At 58.3% G+C, this 11,865-nt stretch overlaps 1 long non-coding RNA gene across 1 annotated transcript in view; it reads right to left on the bottom strand.

Moving 5' to 3' along the window:
• LOC114105528 (uncharacterized) overlaps positions 1-826 on the bottom strand; it is a 48,262-nt gene extending 47,436 nt beyond the window's left edge. Inside the window, exon 1 of the long non-coding RNA XR_003585019.3 lies at positions 17-826. This is a non-coding gene — a long non-coding RNA (uncharacterized lncRNA). The remainder of the gene's footprint in view (positions 1-16) is intronic.
• Between the last annotated feature and the right edge of the window lie 11,039 nt (positions 827-11,865).

Here is an 11,865-nt window from a genome sequence, read left to right as displayed (position 1 = left end):
ACAGGCACATACTCACCAGGGAGAAGCGGAGGGCTGTTCCTTCCCGGGGACCAAAGTCATGCTCAGGCCCAGCCTGCCCGCACGGAGCGCTGCTTTAAAACTGACCGAGCGGTACAGTCACCACCGGCTCCCTCCATTCCCAGTGATGTCCACGCAATCAAGACCAAAAAAAAAAAAGGCGCACACCTCGGCCCTCATTCTCATTGGGACGATGACTCATGCTGACTCTGAGCCGCCACTTCCTCCCCCTGCATTCTCTTCATACTTGCGAGCTGGGCTGGTCCAGTTCCCAGGGTCTCTGCCGCCCTTCCGGAAAGAGCAGCCTTCCTGACCCAGGCAGAGAGGTCCCAGGGCTGCTCCCACGGTCCTAACCCCCGGGATCGCCTACCCTGGGAAATGCTTTATTTAGGCGACTTGGGAACCACCGAGAAATGAGATGCATGATCGTACATGCATTTGAATGTCAAGTACAGGCTGAAATTGTGCAGGGCGCTGCGAAAGTCCCGGGGAAGGGAAAAGAATGAGAAATGGGCTCGTTACTCTTTAAGGCGCTTGGGTTTGCTGTGCCCTGCTAACACCCATTTCCGGGCTGCTTTCTTCCTCCCCGTCCCCTGATATCACAAGTTCCAGCGTCCGACACCAGCACCTCTGCAGAGCTGCTGACCAGGGCTGCTGTGCGGTCCTCGACTCTGGAGACCTGTCTCTTGTCTGCATCCGACAGATTTCCAAGACTGAGCTGGACTAGCTCAGCCCAGTCCCCGGGGTGAGACGCTCTGGCTTGGCACTCGCGCTTCTGAAACGGTTGACACGTGTTTCTGTGCAGGCGCGGAGGTGGCCGCCTGCCTCCAGTTTTCTTTTGAATGATGCGGAGGGCGGGGCAGTCTCCCCACTGGGCATTTTTTGAATTATGAAAAGCAGTGGGGAGAGCAGACTCCATGTGTCACCCAGCAGGTCTGTGGAGCCTCCCAGGGCAGAGCCACATCTGTGTGGCCGACTGGGCCTGGAGGGCCCCCGCCCCCGCCCCACCGAGAGCGGGACGGATCTCAGGGGGAGTCCTGCTTCCCTATTCTCTATCTCAGATCTTTCACCAGCGAAATCAGGGCATCTTCCCGTTGGGCAATACCAAGTGTTTGCTTTCCCTATAAAAGTCGGCCACTTGGCCAAACCTGAGTCCTTGCAGTTTCGTTTTGGGGTTATTTTTTTTTCCCAGGAAGGCGCAAAGCCTGCTGCTTTGCTGGAGTTTCGGAACATCTTTGTCTGCAGTGTGTTTTGGATTTTTTTTTTTTAATTGTTTGTCGTGGTTCTGGGACTGAACCCAGGGGGCTTAACAGCTGACCTGCATCCCCAGGCTTTTTATTTTTTTGTTTTGAGACAGGGTCTCCCTAAGTTTCTTAGGGCCTCACAAAGTTGCTGAGGCTAGCTCTGAACTTGAGATCCTCCTGCCTCAGGCTCCAGAGGCGCTGGGATGACAGGTGTGCGCCACGGTGCCCGGCTGCCGTGTGTATTGTTTGGGGCGAGAGGCAGCGTCTCACCTCTGTCCTCCACGGGGACAGATCTCAGGCGGCGGAAGTGCAGTGACCCCCAGAAATCTTCATGCCGTCCTGTCTGTCCTGTGTGGGGAAGGCCAGCCTTGACCTTGTGCATGAAGTCGCTCCTTGGCCAACTCAAGAGTCCCTGTGAGAACAGAAATAAACAAACAAATCAATATGAAAAGCAACAGCAGGAAGGAATGCAAGAAACCAAAGTCATTTAGAAACACGGCCATGCCCCCTTTGCTGCTCTGGAGTGGCTCCCTCCACGGCAATGTGTTACCATAGGGCTTCTGGAAGGTTCCAGGGCAGGGCCTCAGCCCCATACCCAGGCTTTCTCCCAGAGGGAATTTGGTGGTGAGGAGGAAGGGGTGAGGCCGGACGGCTTGAGGACAGCACTTGGCTTTGACGAGGGAGCGTGCAGGTGGGTTTTCCTCCAAAGCCTCCAGGAGCGAGCCCCGGCCTCCATACCTCCACTTTGGTCTGCGAGACCCTGAGCCGACAGCCTGCTCTCTGACTGATGGAACTGAGAGCCTACAGATGAAGGCTGTCCAAGTCACTCTGTCACACAGCATGAGAAGAACACACTTGGCTGGGCGCAGTGGCACACACCTGTCATCCCAGCAGTCAGAGAGGCTGAGGCAGGAGGATCTTGAGTTCAAGGCCAGCCTCAGCAACTTAGTGAGGTTCTAAGCAACTCAGGGAGACCCTGCCTGTAAATAAAAATATAAAAAGGGATGGGATGTGGCTCAGTGGTTAAGTGCCCAAGATTCAAGACTTTAACGGCCCTGAAAGGAATTCACTCCTGCCGTGGCCACAGGGGGCTGCGGAATCCCCTCAGGCGGGAGCCTGACAGACTACGTTAATCTCTAGCGACCCTTCATGGGAACCGCGGGTTCAGTGTGTAAGAGGCCTCTGGCCAAGGGCCCGAGAGGAAGTCTCCAGGCTGGCGCTCGGCCCTGCACGGTCCCCCTCTGCCCACCCAGCCTCCCCAGTGAGGCCGCCTCCTCTGCGTTCCTCAAAGGATGTGCCCACCCCCGCCCCACCCCCCTCCCCAGCTCGGCCACCAGCTCTGAGTGCCCCCCCCACACACTTGGGTGAGGACACACAGCCTCGGATCTGATGACCCACTCCAGCTGTCACATCCGCAGGGCGGCTTGGGTCCGGGCAGGATTTAAGGGTTCGTCCTGGGGTCTTGAGGAAGGGCCTGAGCCTCCACTTCCCAGGCAGAGGTAGAGGAGGCCCCTGGTCATGGGGGTCCCCAGCACAGCACGGGTGGGGGGTGGGTAAGCTGGGGAGGGGGCTGGGCCCGCAGGCCACGCCCGACACTGTGGTCATCTTGTCTCCTGTCCAGGAACAGTGCACATGGCCACCTGCCATACGCCAGGGTTCTCAGTTAAGAAAGGGGAGGCGGGATACCAGGCAGAACAGGCAGCTCCTCAGGGCCCGACGGCCAGGCCTGGCCACCTGTGATCTTCCATGGGATTGGACGCTGGGAAAGGGAAGACCCCCGTTCCTTGTGGGCACAGGTGGAGGGACACCGCCCTCCACAGGGAGGACACAATCAGCACGCAGGGCAGACGGAGCCAGCAGAGGGACAGCTCCAGGAGGGGGGCGTCGTCACCAGGGGAACCAGGCGCCCTCGGCTGAGGCTGTGGGGCGTGGGTGGGGGGTGACTGCCATAAAGACCGCAGTCTGTAGTGATGGATGGCCAGCTTCTGTCATTACCAGTCCGCGGGTGACATCGGGGACCCCTCTGGTGGATCCTGCCTCCTCACAGAGCCCCCGCAACCCCTCCATCCAGGCTGACCCTTGTATGGTCTCAGACGGAAAACACTGGTCATGTCCTCGTGCCCACACCTGGTCCCCTGTCACCTCTTGGGGGCCTTCCTCAGCCCCCCTCCCCCTGTGCTCTGTGAGCTCCTTGCCATCCCTCTGCAATCCACCACCCCTCCCACCAGACTGAAAGGACCTGGGGGGAAAATCCCCTCCCACCCACATACCCTCCCACATGTGACCTTTCACTTTTGTCCCTGGATGGAAGAACCAACAACCAGCAGCCGGAGCTTCGGTGTGTGGCAAACGTCATCCAAGCAGGTGTCTTCTGAACCCCCTCCATCTGCACCGCCCCCGAGAGAAGGAGAGAGGCTAGAGGTACTCCCAGAGTACCAACCGCCATTGCGGACACACAGCAAGACCTCACGACCAGCGCTGGCCACTCAAGTTGGATGGTTTTTCTCTGCGCAGTGACCCTGAGAGGCACGTCCCTGCCAGCTCCTGGCCCGTGTGGTGTGGCATGTTGGGTGGGTGTGGTTTTTCTTGGTGGCACTGTTCTGTGACCAGTGCTACTCGGAAGTCGACGGACTTGTAATCGGTTCTGAAATTCAGGGCCTCATGAAGTCAGAAAAGTGGCCAGGTGTGAATCCCAAACAGCAAGGGGCGTCCGAGTGGCTCAGACAGAGACCCACGGCGAGGCCAGGCCCGTGCTGTGTTCCAGCAGGGATCGAGGTGGCCACCGTCCAGTCCCACGGGAGCAAGTCAAGGGCCACAGTGGAGGGCGGGGCCGAGCAGGCCTGAGCAGGGCAGCGCGTGGGGCTGATGGGAAGCTGCGGGTTGAACCGGGTGTCAGAGGCCATGAGCTCAGAAAGGCGGGATTTGATCCAGACCCAGGAGAGGCGCAGCCTTCATCCCCGCTGGGCGGAGCTGGGCCCCGGAGCTGGGCCTGGGGAGAGCAGGGGACCTGGAGGACTGCTGGGCTTGACCACCCTCCTCCTCCACGTGCTCCTCCAAAGGGGCCGGTCAGGGTGGAGGGACAGCGGCCGGGTTGCCCGTGCTGGGGAGGCCAGAGGGAGCCCCTCCTGATGGACGCGTGTTTCCTTTGGGGCAATGGAAGGTCTTAGAGCCACACAGAGGTTTTACGCTGTGGTCACATAAATGCCGTGGAATTGCTCATTTCCACGTGGCCAAGTGCCTGCCGCGTGGACTCCACCTCGGTCTTTAAAGACATGGGATGGTTTAGCGGTGGGCGCCCACCCCCGGCCTTCCCGCCCAAAAGAGCTTGCAGCTCCTGGGTGGGTCTGCGTCACCAACAGACAATGGCCCTGGTGTTGTCCCCAGGGGGTCTCAGCAGGCACCAGCCAAGGCCTGGATGTCTGGGGCTCCCTGCTGGTCCGGGCTTGAGGGTCCAGGCTTCCCCTCTGGGAGGGGCCGCTGCCCCCGCCTGTCCCTGCCCCACAGCAGGGTCTTGGCTGTGCAGAAGCCAATGTGTCCTGCTCTGCTACCTGCGGATGGGCCTCCAGGTCCAAGAAGGCCACACAGGACCCTGCTGAGACTGCCCCGGGCCCCACGAAGACCAGAGCACCCCACAGAAGGCTGGTTGCCTAACCCACATCTCTGGTCCCCTTTGTCCCTAATAATTGAGCCCCTCGTTTGGGGGCCAGACAGAATGAGCCTTCCTAGAGCAATCACCCTGCTGATTCCTCGCAGCTGGACATGGCCACCCGCCGAAGGAACCGGCTGAGGGAACGCTGGCTGCTGCCCGCTAGTCCTGTCCCCCGCCCCTGGTTCCCTGCACCCGGAGGGTTAAAGGTCTTGGGCTGGGCTTTGTGGTCACGGGTTTCTGTTCAAGGCAACCAGCCCTGGAGGTCACTGGTGTAATGACTCCTTCCTAGTCAGCCCCAGGTCCCAGACTGAGAAGCCACCATGCGGTCTGGGGTTGGGTGGATGCCCTTGTCCTCTCAGATCTCTTGGGATTGATCAGGACATGAACCGTCTCTAGCAGAACAATCCCACGTGTTCCCGCAGGAAAACTTGCCGAGTGCCGGGGGAAGGATCGCCGTGAGCCTGCAGGCCACCCCTCCTGGCCTGTGCAGCCTCTGGGCGGACTTACAGGGTCGTGAGGGAAACAGCCTTGCCCTCCATCCCCCCATCCACTATGTGCCTGGAGGGCGACCGCAGAGCACCCTCATTTCACCCAGGATAGGTTTAGCACGTTCTAAAGAGGAAGTCCTTCTGTGATGTAGTCATGAAACTTCTGCTCTGTTCTCAGGTCATTTTTGATATTCTCATTTTGTAGGCGAGGTCATCCACAGACGGCCCAGGGACACGGCTGCCTCGGGCTTCTGCTTAACATTTACCTGGTCTCCTCCTCCACGTGCTCCTCCTCCTCCCTGTGCTTCTCCTCCTCCACTTGCTCCTCCTCCTCCCTGTGCTCCTCCTCCTCCCTGTGCTCCTCCTCCTCCTACTCATGCTCCTCCTCCTCCTCCACGTGCTCCTCCTCCTCCACGTGCTCCTCCTCCTCCCTGTGCTCCTCCTCCTCCACTTGCTCCTCCTCCTCCCTGTGCTCCTCCTCCTCCCTGTGCTCCTCCTCCTCCACTTGCTCCTCCTCCTCCCTGTGCTCCTCCTCCTCCCTGTGCTTCTCCTCCTCCCTGTGCTCCTCCTCCTCCCTGTGCTCCTCCTCCTCCACATGTTCCTCCTCCTCCATGTGCTCCTCCTCCTCCCCTCCTGTCTCTCTCCCTCCTTTCCCACTCCTGTGTCCACACTGTTCACATGATGGTCCCTGCTTCATTTCACTTATAAGCATTACTGAAACCCCAGGGCCTGGCACGAGGTCTGCTTTGACTGGTGGGCTTCAGACGATCCTCCGTGGGGTCTCACCCAGGCTTCATAGGCAAAGGCAAGTTAGAAGGGCCTCCAGGACGTCCCTCCAAAGTCAGGGGCTGCTCCCCGTCCGCGGAGCAGGCAGCAGAACCCAGGCCGTGGAGGGAAGGACGTGGCGACCCCCCAGCTGCCTGCTCGTGCCCAGGGCCCAGTTCCCGCCTGCCAGGAGCCCGGCCAGCCCAGAAGCGCTTTCCTGCAAAAGCACAGGTCAGTTTTGCACCCAGGAGGTAGGCCCCAGCAGGGGACGCCCCAGACACGGAAGGGGTGGGAGGCCAGGGGAGTGACAGGCAGGGACAGCTCAGGGCTGCTGGCTTCACCTCAGAACAGCGAGCAGTCGGTCCAAATGTGTGCATTTGAAGTCACCTGGGGGCCCAGGACAAGGAGGGCAGGCCTGGCAGTCTGAGCAGCCCTGGACGTGGACTCAAAATGGACCGGCCCAGGCTCCTGGGGTCCCATTTGGTCTCTTAAAGAAAACTGTCTTGTCTGCAGAGACAATGACACAGGGCAGGGCCCCGCCCACTTGCTCACTCCTGTGTCCCCAACATCTGGACGGTGCCTGACGCACACTGCAGCATTCAGAATCCTGGATGGACAGTGACTCTTCACCAGGCCCCTTACGCACTGAAACCCAACCCAGTCCGGGCTCACGAGAACATTCCAGTGCAGCAGAGCCGATCACCAGGCTCCAAAGGTGCTCTTCAGTGCCTGACGGGCCGCGTCCCGGGAAATCCACCGGGAAACTGCACAAGCGCTTCACACAGGTGACGTCCCAAACCTGCTCGGCATCGCAGTGCCCCAGGAGGGGCCACGACACACGGTCCACCCAGGACAGAGAGGAGTGCCCTGCTGCCGGCCTTTCCAGAAATGACCACATCTCTAGCCCAGGAAAGGATCAGACCCACGGTGGGCAGCGGCCCTGTCCTGGATGAGTGTCTCTTGGGGCCACACTGAAGAAGCAGGAGTGACAGGCTCAGCAGCGGCTCTGCCCCCTCACTGCCCCGATCCCCAGGGTAAGGCAGACGTGGCTTCAGAGAAAGAAGGGCAGAGGGACCTGGGGGACATGCCCTGAGGGGCAGACAGACTCTCCTGGCCTCGGTATGGTCACCTTCCTCAAATCTCTTGTCCTTCCCCTTCTCATTCTTTTACGTCCCCCCGGTACCAGGCAAGAACATGGAGTAGCACTACGGATGCTGAAGGTCAGTGGCCCACAGGGCTGGCGGCGTCCTCAGCGAGCTGTCCAGAGCAGGGTAATGCCATTCTGCCTCCAGGAAGATGCAGCAGCAGGTGGAACCTTGAAAGAATATTTTGGGGCAGGATGTGGTGGCACATGCCTGGAATCCCAGCAGCTTGGGAGGCTGAGGCAGGAGGATGGCAAGTTCAAGACCAGCCTCAGCATCTTAGCAGCGAGGCCCTGAGCAATTTAGTGAGACCCTGTCTCTAAATAAAAATTAAAAAGGGCTGGGTATGTGGCTCAGTGGTTAAGCACCCCTGGATTCAATCCCCAGTACCAAAAAATAAATAAATGAATGAATAAGAACATTTTGGAAAATAAAGAAGAGTATCTGAGGCCATGTGGAAGCTCAAAAGCCGGGCATTGCTTGTCTGAGGAACCGCAGGGGCCTCTGCACCAGGGGAGAGTTGTCCTGCCACCTCCCTGCCCTGGGAGACAGGGCCGAGGAGTCCTGCAGCACGGAAGGGTTTTGTCTGCTCCATGAGGCAGTGAGGCCCAGAGAGGTTCAGCAGTTCACCCAAGGAGACACAGCAGTGGCGAGCAGTGACCCACACTCAGACCATCTCTCTGGGACTGGACCTCTGATCACTAGCCATGGTAGGAAGATGGAGGTAAGCAGATGAGACCCCAGGTCTCTAATGGAGAGCGACTTTGTCCCAAGCCACTGACAGCAAAGCAGGGCAGGACTGGGCCTCTGAGGGCTGCCTGGATGCTGTCACTTACTCTCCACCGTGTCCCCAGGCAGGCCACACACTGAGACACTGGAAGACAGCTGCTGGGTGGAGCAGCCCGGCCTTCTGCAGGGCGTGCACCAGGAACTCCCCAGCCCCGCCCGGCTAGCCCAGGCGGGTGGCCCTGATTTCCAGCTCAGACTTGGGCGACAGTTAGCCAAGGCGTCGTTGACTTGGGGGCCTCAGGGGGCACACATGGGGCAGAGAGGGGCACTGAGGTGTCTTCAGCCATGTAGGGCAGAGGCGCTGCAGGCCGTGAGGACATTCGGATCCGGGTGGACCTGTGTTCACTTCCAAGGCCCCAACCAGAACAGCCGTAAAGGAGGGAAAGTTATTTAAGGGCTCAGGGTTCAGAGGTCCTAGTCCGTGGAAGGCTGCTTCATTTCTTGGGGCTCAAGGTGAGGCTGAACGTCAGGCAGAGTGTGTGCTGGAGGGATGCAGCTCACGAGGTGATCCAGAAGCAGAGAGAGACCCCGCTACCTGATGCAAGTACACACCCCAGAGCCAGCCCCATACCCACCTGCCAGCCACACCCACCACCTCAGCTGCCATCAGCTAGCTCATCCCACCCGGGGCTGATCGCTGACCCCTGCCATTTCTCCTCTGAACCTTCTTGTCTCTCACCTGAGCTCCTGGGGGCCACCTCACACCCATATCCTGGGTTGTTCACCACCCACAGCACCAGCACTGAAGGGAGCTCATGGGTAAAGCCCAGGAAACACCAAAGTGCATCTCACCAGCCAATTGTGACTAGATCATCCTCAATTTACTGAGGTTGGCACTTCTGTCCTGGTTCCGGGATGTGGTCAAGGCAAATCCCTCTGCAGAGGCCCTGTTAAATTAAAAGGGTTCCAGATGCGCACAGTGGGCACGCCTGTGATCCCAGCCGCTCCGGGAGCTGAGGCAGGAGGATCATAAGCAACTCAGCGAGACCCTGTCTCTAAATAACATATGTGGCTCCGTGGGAAAGCACCCCTGGGTTCAATCCCCAATACCAAAAATAAAGAGGCTTCCCGAGCACCCCACGTTGACCTCTGGTGTAATGACACACCAAGGTGGACCGCGAAGGCCAGAAGCCAGGCCCGATTTCAGAATCGGCTCCAAGGGTCTGGGAACAAGGGTGCCCTATTTGGGAGGCGACAAGGGTCACTCCTTCCCGTCACACAGACAGGACTCTCATTCCAACCCATGCAGCTTTTCCTTATCCGAGACATTCAGGTGGTAGCCCCAGGCAAGCTGATCCTAAAACCCACATCGTGCCCTGATCCAAAGCAGGTCTGTTTCAAAGCCTTGGCCCACAAGCCACCTTTGCCAAATCCGAGTTCTGTGTTGGAGGGGACAGGATTTCGCAAAACAGAGATAGGAAGTATTGGCTGGAGGGGTGACCATGGGGAGGGGGAGGGGGAGGGACAGGAAGAGGAGAGGGGGGAAGTGACCATGCCTGGCCGGCCCAGGCTGCCCGCCCCCCACCCCCCGGGGGGGACAGAAGGACATGCTCAATGTCTGGGCATTTGCATACACCCAGGTCTGCATGACGTCATCCCCATGATGAGGAAAAATATTTTAAAATATCTTCTCTCTAACTCCAGTTTTAAATTCAGGGTAAAACCTGTTGGGGCTTCCTGCACGATTCACTCCGATGCATTTGGCAGATGAATGGTTGGTCCTGCGTCTTATAGAGAGCTCAGGGAACATTCTACCCACCCAGGAGCCCAGGAGCATTCCCCGGTTTTTATTTTCCCAGCACTTCCCTTCCCTCTGTCCCCCAGGGCCCCTCATTGTCCCCCAGGGCCCCTCATTGCCATCGAGCCTGCAGCCTCTGCCCCAGGACACACCCTGATGGTCTGCAGAGCAGACCCCCAAGTCCTTCCAAAGGTGACATCTCCTGGATTCCTTAGAAAGAAATAGTGGTAGCAACTTCCTGAAATGTCACTGGACTCTACCAATGGCCCCAAAGGACAGGACAGTTCCCCAAACTACTCAAGGAAATGGCCGATGTTGGGCAGAGTCTCGCTGTGGTCCTTTCCATCCCTGTTTCTTTGGGTCCTACCTACCAGAAGGACCGTCCTTCCCCCAGTCTTCAGGTCGCTTTACGTGAGCCGGCACAAGGGAAGCCTGGCCCACGCCCCACGCACCCAGGTACTCCTCCTGGAAGCCCAGCGCTCCTTCAGAAGGGGCTCATCGGTTCTCACAGCTCCTAGGCCAAGACACTGGGCCTGGGGACAGCCAGGCCACTCCATCAGGGAGGCCGTGCAATGCCTGAGTGAGAACAGCCAGGAAATTAATAATAATAATAATAATAATCAGGTGACCTCCTCAGTCTTCAAAGGAGAATATCGGCCCAAGCAGTTTCCATGATTGGCCCCACATGGAAAGTTTATTTCATTTGTTAGAACTTTTTTGGTGGACTGGAGGACAGAGCTCTGGCTGGGTCCTGGTACCTGAGGGAGAAGAGCATTTAGGCTCTTAAACACTGCAGTGTGGCTGGGCATTGTCACCCACGCCTGTGATCCCAGCAGCTCCAGAGGCTGAGGCAGGAGGATCACAAGTTCAAAGCCAGCCTCAGCAACAGCGAGGCCCTAAGCAACTCAGTGAGCCCCTGTCTCTAAATAAAATACAAAATAGGGCTGGGATGTGGCTCAGGGGTCGAGTGCCCCTGAGTTCAATCCCCAGGAACCCCCACCAAAAAAAAAAACAAAAAAAAACCCTGCAGTGTCTGAACATTGATCACCAGGCCGGATCCGTGGGATTGAAGGGACTGGACTACGGGGCTTGGAAGGAAACAGGACGTCTCCAGTTACCAAACTGATACCCAGAGCTACGCACAAAATGTATGAATCATGTCTCCCTCAACCTCCGTGGGAACATGGCAGCCGCTAGCTTAGGACACTGTGGTCCCAACATAAGTCTGAAACAGATCCTGATCCTGTTTAATAAAGAGAAAAAAAGCACAGGATTGTGAGTTTTGTCGCTGGAAGTCACCAGCCCCTCACTGGTGTCCAGGGAGGTCGCTCTCCAGGCAGGGGCTGGGTCTCCTGCTTCAAAGGGTCAGAGGGACTCCGCGTGCCCACAGGCCTCTTTCTGTCCTTCCGAATACCAGCCACTCCCATTTCCTCCTCCTGACCCGTCGGGACTCCCGAGAGAAGTGCTCCCGCGAAGCCCCCAGCCCAGCGCTCCTGAGGCCGCCTCCACTTGCGTTCATGGCCTGGGGACAGAGGGTGCTGCGGATCTATACAACAGGGCGCCCACCACCGTCGCCATCCATGGGCCATGTCCCCATCTATGGGCTTCTGCTGGACTCTCCGCACAGGACCAGGGCTGGCAGGGAGCTGACCGCCTCCCCTCCTTCCCAGAGTTCACCTCCCAAGCCTCCCTTAGTTCTTTGAGCTGGTCTCAGGTCTCTCCATAAATTCTCTCTTATGTAACCTCAAGTTTTCTCTTTCTTGCTACCAAAGAGCCTGACAGATAGAACATGTGAGTCCCCCGCTTTTGTCACTCGACACTAACCAGCACACCCGATCACAGCATCTCACGTAATTGTCACCCCCTCCCCAAGCTGCCCTGAGGGGACAAAGTGGACTCCTTCTCAGGACTGGGCAGGATGGCTGTTAACACCAGGAACCAGCACCCAGAGGGCCTCCTAAGGTTCTAGAGTCACTCACGTAGGGAAGATTCAGTTGGTGTCTCTACAGCTAAAAGCCACCTTGGGGACGTG

This window comes from Marmota flaviventris, chromosome 14 (assembly GCF_047511675.1).
Source record: "Marmota flaviventris isolate mMarFla1 chromosome 14, mMarFla1.hap1, whole genome shotgun sequence".
NCBI classification, from domain to species: Eukaryota; Metazoa; Chordata; class Mammalia; order Rodentia; family Sciuridae; genus Marmota; species Marmota flaviventris.
The sequence above is the reverse complement of the archived record's forward strand: the minus strand, read 5'-3'. Positions and strand labels throughout refer to the sequence as shown.